Source organism: Ipomoea triloba, chromosome 4 (genome assembly GCF_003576645.1).
Source record: "Ipomoea triloba cultivar NCNSP0323 chromosome 4, ASM357664v1".
Taxonomy (NCBI): Eukaryota; Viridiplantae; Streptophyta; class Magnoliopsida; order Solanales; family Convolvulaceae; genus Ipomoea; species Ipomoea triloba.
The window spans coordinates 9,819,814-9,831,634 of record NC_044919.1 but is presented as its reverse complement, the minus strand read 5'-3'; the positions used below and the strand labels follow the sequence as shown (position 1 = coordinate 9,831,634).

At 34.5% G+C, this 11,821-nt stretch overlaps 1 pseudogene; it reads left to right on the top strand.

Moving 5' to 3' along the window:
- Positions 1-1,721: 1,721 nt before the first annotated feature.
- LOC116015768 lies at positions 1,722-7,495 on the top strand (annotated as a pseudogene).
- The last annotated feature ends 4,326 nt before the right edge of the window (positions 7,496-11,821 follow it).

Sequence of the window (11,821 nt, the reverse complement as noted above, 5' to 3'; positions counted from 1 at the left end):
TGCAATTTTAAACACTTTGAGTCACTAATTAATTTTTAAGGTAAAGTTCGATGACCTATTTGACATATTTTTTGCCAAAAAAATTCATATTTATATTTACCTGGTATTACAGGTCACTAACAGGTAATTATGCCTTAATAAACTAAATTGACATGTCTATGTTCCAAATTGCAAATTTAAAAAGTTTGAGGGCCTAATTAATTTTTCAGGTAAAGTTCGATGGCCTATTTGAGGCCTAATTAATTTTTCAGGTAAAGTTCGATGGCCTATTTGACATATTTTTTGCCAAAAAAAGTCATATTTACATTACCCGCTATTACAGGTCATTAACAGGTAATTATGTCTTGATGAACTAAATTGACAGGTCATTAACAGGTAATTATGTCTTGATGAACTAAATTGACATGTTTATGTACCTAATTGCAAATTTAAAAAGTTTGATGGCCTAATTAATTTTTCTAGTAAAGTTCGATGGCATATTTGACATGTTTTTTGCAAAAAAAAAAAGCGTATTTACATTACCTGCTATTACAGGTCACCAACAGGTAATTATTCCTTGATGAACTAAATTGACATGTTTATGTACCTAATTGCAATTTTAAAAAGTTTGAGGGTCTAATTAATTTTTCAGGTAAAGTTCGATGGCCTATTTGACATATTTTTTGCAAAAAAAGTCATATTTATATTACAGGTCACTAATAGGTAATTATGCTTTGATGAACTAAATTGACATGTTTATCTATCTAACTGCAACTTTAAACACTTTGAGAGCCAAATTAATTTTTCAGGTAAAGTTTGATGGCCTATTTGACATATTTTTTGCAAAGAAAAGTCATATTTACATTTACCTGCTATTACAGGTCACTAACAGTTAATTATGCCTTGATGACTAAATTGACATGTCTATGTACTAATTGCAAATTAAAAAAGTTTGAGGGCCTAATTAATTTTTTAGGTAATGTTCGATGGCCTATTTGACATGTTTTTTGCAAAAAAATCATATTTACATTACCTGCTATTACAGATCACTAACAGGTAATTATGCCTTGATGAATTAAATTGACATGTTTATGTACCTAATTGCAATTTTAAAAAGTTTGAGGGTCTAATTAATTTTTCAAGTAAAGTTCGATGGCCTATTTGAGGTATTTTTTGCAAAAAAAAGTCATACTTACATTTACTTGTTATTACAGGTCACTAGCAGGTAATTATGCGTTGATTAACTTAATTGACATGTTTATATATACCTAATTGCAAATTTAAAAAGTTTGAGGGCCTAATTAATTTTTCAGGTAAAGTTCGATGGCCAATTTGACATATTTTTTGCAAAAAAAAAAAGTCATATTTACATTTACCCGCTATTACAGGTCACTAACAGGTAATTATGCCTTGATGAACTAAATTGACATGTCTATCTACCTAATTGCAAATTTAAAAAGTTTGAGGGCCTAATTAATTTTTCAGGTAAAGTTCGATGGCCAATTTGACATATTTTTTGCAAAAAAAAAGTCATATTTACATTTACCCGCTATAACAGGTCACTAACAGGTAATTATGACTTGATGAACTAAATCGACATGTTTATGTACCTAATTGCAATTTTAAAAAGTTTGACGGTCTAATTAATTTTTCAGGTAAAGTTCGATGGCCTGTAACGAGTCTGCATTTCAAACTTACCAGTTCATCATCCACTTCCCCGGGGTATAGAGAACACTGCATACATGGCTATATGTAATGCTAGGATCGCAATTGCACATGTTTCGGAAAATGGTGATATTCTAATGATGGTTGGGCGTCAGCTGAAGCTCCATAGGCCTAATGCTAAAAGGGGTAAGAATTTTAATATCACCTATGCTCTTGGTTATATGGTAACTAGCTACGTGGAGACCCTTGTTTCACCAGCCATGATTGGTCTGTAATTGATGATTGATGTAGTGGGCTACCAGGCAGCCAACAACGTAACAACAATGGTTGTAAGGTAATTGTTCATGTCATGTTGGGGGAAGAACATTTTGCTTTTTGATGTGTCTACTTAGAGGTTATCATCAATGACTTTATGATAATATAATGTTGAAATAAATATAAAATAGCATTATTGTTATTGTGTTATTTGTGTATGTGCATTATGAAGTAAATATTACTAGCCATGTTTGGTGAGAACTATTGATTTCTGTGAATGCAAAACAGGTAAGATAGAAATGTTTCTCTAAGTTAAATTTCATTGGATTTTAAAATGGATGTACCCGCACAGACACACTGTTTTGATGAGATTAAAATTGTTTCGATTAAGAGAAGCTTTGTACTCTTGGACTAGACGTCGCCTTAAGGATTATTATGACTTTGGGCGATTATATTATCAATTGTAATTTTGACGATAGAAGAATGGAGACAAAGGCGAAAGCTTGAAACATGATTATGGGGTATAATTCTTCTATGGAGTGGGGGTTTTAATTTAGTGCATGCATGGAGCAAAAATCTATCTATATTCGTCCTAGGCAGATTCCATACATACCTTTAATTTCATTATAAAACTACAGATTCATTAAAATGTCATTACACATTCAATTTTCTTAATGAGTTAATTCCATGAATGGTTCCATTAGTATTGCCATTTATCAATTTTTATCTCGGACTTTCAATTAGATCATAAATTGTCCCATGATTATTGGTCTTTAACAATTGTCATTATTTATGTACTTTCAATATGACCATAAATGATTCATTAACTATTGATTATGTTCCAAATTTAGTCTTCTGAATAAATATTCATTTAGTAAATATAAAATTTAAGGGTACTAATGTAAAATTAGCTAGTGGAATTGCCTCTCCAGATTTGCATATTTAAAGGTGATGAAACAAATAATTTTTTTTTTCTTTTTGGTGTGGGTGAAACAATAATAATATCATCGCATCAAATTTGTTGTAGAGACTTATCCGTTCGTAACTAGCCTGGTCCAAATTCGCTTAAGCATCAACCTATTCTTCACATTTCCACTAATGTAGAGCCCAATGCATTAAGTTGATGAACTCAATTTGCCCATCTCAACAACAAGCTAATTTTTACTTTCTTACCCTTAAATTTAACGCTTTCTAAACCAATATTATATTTAACATGAGGACCAAATCAGGAAAAAATTTAAGAAAGAAGGTCATACAGTATATTCCTACATGTCATTATTGTCGTAAGAAATGTCATACGCGAGTGACAACATGTTGTTATTTCTACATGGATCAAAGGATGGAGAAATAAAAGAGAAATGACATTCTACCAATTAAAAGGCAAATTTGGGTTAAAAACTCATATGTGATCTGTTACAATTCCACCATATATCTTATCAGCTGACAATTCTACAAAATCCTTAGACGCAGATCGAATTGATGTGCCAAGGTCCTCGTTGGGGATCTGCAAGAGATTGGATTAAGACAAGAATTGAGTCCGAAAGTCAGGTATTTCGTGCTCATCTACATATTCTGACAGTCTATCTATTCGTTTTGATGAAGTCCAGTGTGCAAGAATTACCATACATTTCAGACCTTCTGTTTTTTTATCATCCCTAGTACATCTAATTTGATAATTATTCATCCTATTGAGCTTTTTGGTTGTTTAATTGTATTGTTCTATTTCAAGTTTGTTTTGTCAAATAATAGGCAAAGGGTGAGTTTGATAGTGTTTAAGTATTATAAATCCCAACATGTAATTGACAAATTATTATGGCAAACTAGATAGGTTAGTTAGATTTAGTGTCAGTCTCAGTAAAGATCTGGCAGAACATACACTATATCAGAGGCTTTGGAAACTAGATAAACACTACAATAGAGATTTTGCAAATTATTATGGCAAACTAGATAGGTTAGGTTTACTGCACTGTTGCTTCTCAAAATAAAGTTCTTTTGGCGCACTCTAATGAGTTAATCAAATGTCTCCTTTGTGTACCCTATAATATTGCATAACTTGAAGGCACGTGCCTATAATGTTCATATGCTTAAGACATTTATTCAAACAATCAGGACTCATTATGTCCTAAAAGAACTACGGAATACCCATTTATGATCCAAATAAATAACCTGATAAGACAACCAAACTATTTATTCATTTATCCTAAGAGTGTGAAATTAATAGGCATGATGTATACACTATAATTCCCTCTAATCAATTCAATTAAATTAACGTTATCCACCCAATAACACAATCAATTAACAATTTGTGATGAAGGATAAAACATAATGATTCTTGGTGCGCAACAAGGATTTTCTTGTTTTTGGAGAGTAAACCACCGTAATGAAAGTTGGGTGAGGAACTTGAGCTTCCTTCTTCACAACCCAATCTCACCTTCGGAAGTTAGGAGATTGGGACCCAAGAATGCCTTTGAGCTTATGAGTTTTGGATTGAGACGTCACGAAAGTGGGGCAATACCTTAATCTAATTCGAGGTCGAAAGATTCTTTAATTCTAATGGCCATTTTCAGTGACATTCTTAATTGGGTATTTCTCCTTATTTTCTTCGGGTTGTTCATTCAGTTAGGAGGTGGTTATCCTTATTCCGGTAGACGGTGGGGCACGAGATAAAGCTAGAGGTATAGCCATGTTGGAAACCTTACACTGCACGGGGGTTATGTGTTGTGCGCGATGAGCCCACACTAATTCTATTACCCTTGCACAAGCATGAGCAAGCCAACATATAGTAGTGCCTACGTACCTCATGGGGCACACCACGTTCGATCATACAAGTGTTTCATACATGGCATCGTTTGAGGATGTGGTTCCAAATTTCGCAGCAGAACCCATGTTCCAAAAGATTTGATGGATTAGAGCAACAGTTCCCCAAAGCTTATAAAAGACCGGTACAACTTATGTCTACGACATCATCATCTTCTCGTTCTTTTAATTCAATATCTTCAATCAAAAGTAATAGAATGTCTAATTGCTAATGAAAGATGCAATAAAGAAGCTAGAATAAAACACACATGAACCTAAAAGACTAACAACACGTTTGATTCATGGAATATGGTTAGAATGGTATAGAATTTGAATGAGTACGGTTATTCCATCTTTTGGTAAGTTTATATATTCTTGAAAATACTATTCTCAAGAATATGATATCCTTGAATAAATAACTTTTATCATATAAGATATTTCAATAATTTGAATGCTTACGTGATTTATATTTCTAAAACGAACCGAGACCTAAATACAATTCCTAAAATATATTAAATCCAAGAACCAAATAATGGAATATAATTTCAATTATATATCTTGCTTTTTGATTCTCTATTGAATATTATTCTTTTTCCTCCAAACTGAATTATGCAAACCAAATATACTTTAAGGGTTACTTGTATGGATTTTTTTTTCCATTTCCATTTCCTACATTTCCATTTTATATACTCCTAACCTTTTCTACAATTAATTAAACAAATAGACCCAATTCGATCTCTGAATGTAATTTTCTTATGGGCCCACCCAATTTCCGCTAACTCGAAATGTCTAACCCTAACCCTAATTATTTATATGCTCGTTACCATCCCCCTGTACCCTATCCCGCTCCCCTCTCTCAAAATGGAAAAAAATAGGCCCAGCCCAATTCCATAAATGGAATTTATTTTCGTTTGCTCCCGTTCAAATGTCTAACCCGAACCCTTTATATGCTCTTCGCCATTTCCCCCTTCTACCCACTCTCCCTCTCTCTCTCTCTCTCACTCAGTACCGAAATCCTCTCTCTCAAGTCTCCTCTCACTTTAATCCTCTCTCTCTCTCAATCTCTTTTGACTCTCGTCTCTCAATTGAAGAACAAGGTTTATATACATCTATCAACCCGATCTCTTCAGCCGTCACCGAAACTCCTTGGATTGAGAAGGTAATTTCTATTCTCATCCCCTTGGCTAGCTATAACACTTGAAAATTATTTTGTTGTCCATTTGAACAACCACAAAAAAATTATTTTCTTTGTAAAGAAATTGAAATTTGTAAAGCATGGATATATTCATTTCGAAACATATTTTACTAAATACATTTTCTATTTTGCTCTAAATTTTGGTTACATAATACACCCGCATTTACAAACTAGTCCGCAATTAAAAGTGAGAAAGAGATAAAGAAAAAACACTACAAAAGTTCAAATAGCTTTTGGGCTATTTTGTTACAATTCTCTCTCTATCTCTATCTCTATCTCTATCTTTCTCTATATCTCTCTCTCTCTATATATATATAGTTGTACAAAATTTTCAAGATTTCATTTTCACTAGAAAGCTATTAAATGTGTTCAAATCTATTTATTTATCAATTTATAAAATATGAAACTAATTGGTATTATTATTTTTGTTTTCAGATAGCAAAAGGAATTTTAGACGCACTCACAATCAAGATGCCATTCCCTACTCCTAAGCGCCATATGCCACAACCAAATTTGAATCAAGATATAATCACGGAAATCCTTAAAATGCTGCCTGTGAAGTCTCTGTGTAAATTTAGGTGTGTTTCAAAAGCTTGGCGTGGCATAATCTCATCTCCATAATTTGTCAAATTGCACATACATTTTCAATCGAAAAAGGATAATAAGGTCATGACATATAACAGTTTAAATTGGATTATTAGCTATATGTCGTTGTTTTCTATTACAGAAAACAAGCAATCATCATTTCGCAAGTTTATTACATATGACCGCTCAGTCTCAATCCCGGGAGGTGGTTTCGAGTTTTTGGGTTCTTGCAATGGGCTCTTTTGCTTTCGCGGTAAACCGCAGCAAATAATAATTTGGAACCCTTCATCAAATGGAAACCTCAAGACAATCCCAGATGTCTGGCAGTTGGGCTACTTGAGAATTTTTGGGTTTGGGTACGATGAGCGTCATGATGACTACAAGGTCGTTTATGCTTATAATGCTCACAACGGTGATGAGTATGTGGTTTTGGTGTATAGTTTTAAGCATGGGACATGGAAAAGAATTGAAAGAGAGTTTAGTAGTGGGTTTGTTAATCCCATAATTGTTGTGTTTGTGAGTGGTTGTCTCAACTGGTGCAACAACAACTTAGCCGACAGTGACTGGAAATGGAACCTAATTTCTTTTAAATTAACCACTGAAACTGCCAAAGCTATGGCGTTACCCAGCCATCAACATGGGGCTGCTATTTGTATAAGTGAATCAAGAGGATTTCTTTTTGCAGGTTTTCATCACAAAAGTCAAATGGAAGTTTGGATGATGAATGAGTATGGAGTTGAAGAATCTTGGACTAAACGAGTCTGCATTTCGAACTTACCAGTTCATCATCCACTTCCCCGGGGTATAGAGAACACTGCATACATGGATATATGTAATGCTAGGATCGCAATTGCACATGTTTCAGAAAGCGGTGATATTCTAATGATAGTTGGGTGTCAGCTGAAGCTCCATAGGCCTAATGCTAAAAGGGGTAAGAATTTTAATATCACCTATGCTCTTGGTTATATGGTAACTAGCTACGTGGAGACCCTTGTTTCACCAGCCATGATCGGTCTGTAATTGATGATTGATGTAGTGGGCTACCAGGCAGCCAACAACGTAACAACAATGGTTGTAAGTTAATTGTTCATGTCATGTTGGGGGAAGAACATTTTGCTTTTTGATGCGTGCAGTGTATTTAGAGGTTATCATCAATGACTTTATGATAATATAATGTTGAAATAAATATGAAATAGCATTATTATTGTGTTATTTGTGTATGTGCATTATGAAGTAAATAATTTTTTTTTATCAAACTTTGCTTTTTATTATCACTCAAAAAAGAGGCAACAGAGCCATACATGGTTTTGGTCCAAAAGTGACCATCAAAGCAACAAGGGCCTAAGCCTTACAATAAGATCCTACAAACTCAAACCATATCACCTATCACAACAACAAGGGTCGAAGCCTTACACAAAGATCATACAATCTCAATCCATATCACCTATCATCACAAATATCATTTTGGGTAAAGAATTATAACAAGAGTGATACTTAAGCTAAGTATTACTTGAACATTAAGCACCTCACCATCAATCCATGCTCTTTTAACCCACTTCAAAACTCCAAGATCCCCCCTATCTTCATGCATAGTCCATTGCTATTCTAAACAAGTTCATTGTGTCTTCAAGGCCCACCCCCAACACATGTATGGGAATGAAGCCCCTAAAATCATCACCTCTTATCTTAGTAAACCCACCCCTCCTGCCCCCACCCCTTAGGTAAATGACCAACCATACTGTACAGATCTCTGCAGTGTAGCCAGTACAGTCTTAACGGCCACCACCTAAGGCAATGAGACCCACCCTGAAGTCATAGGATGATCACCTTATGTGGAGCTCCACATTTTTACAAGGTAATCATTTTGGCCCTACAACTACCGCAATGGTAGCAAGAGTTCCCACCCTTAGGTTTTGAGCCAATCACATCCAGTACAGAGCTCTGTATTGTGCCTGGACAGATCTTATAGCTCTCAATCCTAAGCAATGAGCAGGTCAAGTCAGGCAGCTATCATACAACCATTCAGCCATTCAAACATCTCTTCTCTTCTTTTTTTTTTCTTTTTCTGTTTCTGTTTTGTGTTATGTTGTTTCTGTTTCTGTTTCTCATCACTTCTATATTTTTTCTCATCTTTCATTCATTTTTTTTGTTACTTCCAGTATGGGAACCCCACCCCCCAAATCCAGATCAGAGAGCAGAAACAGAGATATACTTCATTCCCACCCATGTGTTGGATTTGGGTCTCTATACACACTCATGCAAGCATGCAAAACCCTTACCCCCAGATGGTCCAAAGACAAGAGTATGAACTAATGGTGAGAGTGGTTAAGATAAAAGAAATACCCCTACCATATCACTCCCCTCATAAAGCTCAACCCAAACCTGTTATCTGCATTGGATCTGTGATTCTGGACTGATCAAGTCCCTTCTTATACTTCTTTTCTTTCATACTTCTGTTGTTGCATTTGTTCTGCCCAACCTTAGACCAAAGACTCTCTCTAGTCTTCATCAGCTCAACCTTCAAACAATTTGCTTTTCTGTTCAAACTGCTGCATTCCTAGATTCTGCAGCATCAAACTCTTCATAAACTATTGTTCTTGCTTTTCCAAAGCAGTTTCCAGCCCAAGCTTCCAACAATGACCCCTTTTGTCATCATTATCATGAGCTATATCAGGACTGTCACTGCAAAAAATCATCTTCCACCAGGGTCCCATCTTCTGTTCTGATTATTGTCAACTAGAATGAAATCCCTCCCTGGGAGTGATGAGAAGTGAGGGAATCCTTCCAGGCTTAATATGTATAAGAAACCTTTAGGGAGTGCACTCACCCTTCTATATACAACATTTTGTCCTTCACATTTGTCAAGAAGCCACTGTGCAATACAATTCACTCTCCTGTCACATTTTAACCATTCAACTCTCAGTCCCTGCTCATCCCCATCAACCCTCACCTACTCTCCCTCAATCTGAACCCTTCCCAAGCCTCTTTTCTTACACTCTCCCTCAATCTGAACCCTTCCCAAGCCTCTTTTCTTACACCAACCCTCAATCTGAACCCTTCCCAAGCCTCTTTTCTTACACCAACTCTCAATCTGAACCCTTCCCAAGCCTCTTTTCTTACACCAACTCAAACATTCCTTCAGCATTATCATCTCCATATCCCTGTCACCAGAATATACTCCTGTCATAACAAACTCCCCCTTAGAGTTTCTAATCATAAAGCTGTAACTCCCCTTCTTTACAGCTGTGTTGATTTTTATCCAACCCTTTGGTGGCTTGCACCAGCTTGCTTCTCTTACCATCTTGCTACATTTGAACAAATCAGCTCTCCTCAATATATAGTTCCAGTTAGGAGGAAATGGATCCCATGATGGCCATTTTCTCATTATGCAATCCACCATGTCTCTTGTGACTTTGAAGATTATCCTGGCCCTAGATGGACTTTCCTTTCCATACTTGCACTGGTTGTAATGCACCCATAATTCCCATAAGATCACCACTGGCAATTTGTGAGTTAAGAATCTGATCATTCTATTTCTAGGTTTTTTCTTCCACCATTCATAACACTACTGTCACTACTGTTTGACTCAGCCATGTTTGGTGAGAACTATTGATTTCTGTGAATGCAAAACAGGTAAGATAGAAATGTTTCTCTAAGTTCAATTTCATTGGATTTTAAAATGCATGTACCCGCACAGACACACTGTTTTGATGAGATTAAAATTGTTTCGATTCAGAGAAGCTTTGTACTCTTGGACTAGACGTTGCCTTAAGGATTATTATGACTTTGAGCGATTATATTATCAATTGTAATTTTGACGATAGAAGAATGGAGACAAAGGCGAAAGCTTGAAACATGATTATGGGGTATATTTCTTCCATTGGAGTGGGGGTTTTAATTTATTGCATGCATGGAGAAAAAATCTATCTATATTCGTCCTAGGCAAATTCCATACATACCTTTAATTTCATTATAAAACTACAGATTCATTAAAATGTCATTATACATTTAATTTTCTTAATGAGTGAATTCCATGAATGCTTCCATTACTATTGACATTTATCAATTTTTATCTCAGATTGTACTTTCAATTGGACCATGAGTTAATCCCATGACTATTGATCTTTAAGAAGAATTGTCATCATTTATGTATTTTCAATATGACCATCAATGATCCATTAACTATTAATTATGTTCCAAATTTAGTCATCGCATTAAATATTCATTTAGTAAATATTAAATTTAAGGGTAATAATGTAAAATTAGCTAGCGGAATTGTCTCTCGAGATTTGCATATTAAAAGGTGATGAAACAAATAATATAATCGCATCAAATTTGTTGCAGAGACTTATCGGTAGCTACCATGGTCCAAATTTGCTTATGCATCAACCTATTCTTCACATTCCTACTAATGTAGAACCCAATGTATTAAGTTTATGAACTCAATTTGCCCATCTCAACAACAAGCCAATTTTTACATTCTTACCCTTAAATTTAACGCTTTCTAAACGAATATTTAACCTGAGGACCAAATCTAGAAAAATTTAAGAAAGAAGGTCATACAGTATATTCCTACATGTCATTATTGTCATAAGAAAGGCCATACGAAGAGTGACAACATGTTATTTCTACATGGATCAAAGGATGGAGAAATAAAAGAGAAACGACGCTCTACCATTTAAAAAAGCAAATTTGGGTTAAGAACTCATATGTGGTTCAAAATTTCGCAGCAGATCCCATGTTCGAAAAGATTTGATGGATTAGAGCAACGTACAGTTCCCCAAAGCTAAGCTTATAAAAGACCGGTACAACTTATGTCTACGACATCATCATCTTCTCGTTCTATTAATTCATATCTTCAATCAAAAGTAATAGAATGTCTAATTGCTAATGAAAGATGCAATAAAGAAGCTAGAATAAAACACACATGAATCTAAAAGACTAACAACATGTTTGATTCATGGAATATGCTTAGAATGGTATAGAATTTCTATGAGTACGATTATTCCATCATTTGGTAAGTTTATGTATTCTTGAAAATAATTTTCTCAAGAACATGATTCATTGAATAAATATATTTTATTATATAATATATTTCAATAATTTGAATGCTTACGTGATTTCTATTTCTAAAATGAACCGAAACCTAAATACAATTTCTAAAATATATTAAATCCAAGAACCAATGCAAATAATGGAATATAATTCCAATTTTATATCTTGCTTTTTGATTCTCTATTGAATATTATTCTTTTGAATATTATTCTTTTTCCTCCAAACTGAATTATGCAAACCAAATATACTACTTTAGGGGTTACTTGTATGGATTTTTTTTTTCCATTTCCG